General features: G+C 43.0%; 1 pseudogene across 1 annotated transcript; it reads right to left on the bottom strand.

Moving 5' to 3' along the window:
* Positions 1–96: 96 nt before the first annotated feature.
* On the bottom strand, positions 97–169 carry H257_10970 (annotated as a pseudogene). Its single transcript has one exon. The product of its transcript is annotated as a tRNA-OTHER (tRNA).
* Between the last annotated feature and the right edge of the window lie 654 nt (positions 170–823).

Below are 823 nucleotides of genomic sequence, written 5' to 3'. Positions count from 1 at the left end.
CCGATCTTCTTCGAAGTTCGGTCCTCGTCTTCGTACGCAGCCCTTGTTATCCGGATTCCCCAGGGGAGGGACGGATAAATCCTTGCGGAAATAATCCGGGGAATCCGGGGATCGAACCCACGACCTTTGAGTTAAGAAACCGATGCTCTACCACCTGAGCTATTCCCCCCCCCTAGTTGGGAATCTGGTGTGAATACGCGAGTGACAGAAGTTGCCAGTACAGTACTGCCTGTCAACGTTGATGAATTACGGTACTCCATCCATATCACGATGTGTCGTTTTGGACACCTCTTGAATGCTCTGCACAGTAAAATATTACTACTACTATGATGCACGTCACCTATAAATGGTAGGAAAATTTCAATCTTTAGAAATTCGACGAGCAAATTGACCATGCGATACAAATGATGGAAACTGCATAAAGTTATATCTTCAAAATGCACGTTTTCGCAGCCTCATCGGATGAATGAGTGACGAGTTATGGCACTCAGAAAGTAGATCAAACTGGCCGGGAATTACATGAATCACCTTATACTTAGGTATTAACCCGCTCGGATGGGAAGCAAAGTGCAAGTCAAGTACACATAAGAAATATCTCGGTTAAACTATGTTAAGCAGCCGATGAAAATACCTAGTATTTATCATGCGCAAGTTCAACCTAAGCGTAATAATAAACTCACGCTATTAATATTCCACCCTTTGTCCCAATAGAATGGCGGCATTTGGGTTACCTTTTCATGATTGGCTACCTTGCTTTCTATGATTTAATTGGCTAATCCTGCCAATGAGAAATATTCTACTCCGGAGTATAATACTCGAGTAC

This window comes from Aphanomyces astaci (genome assembly GCF_000520075.1).
Source record: "Aphanomyces astaci strain APO3 unplaced genomic scaffold supercont1.31, whole genome shotgun sequence".
Classification (NCBI taxonomy): Eukaryota; Oomycota; class Saprolegniomycetes; order Saprolegniales; family Verrucalvaceae; genus Aphanomyces; species Aphanomyces astaci.
This window is presented reverse-complemented; position numbering and strand designations above follow the sequence as displayed.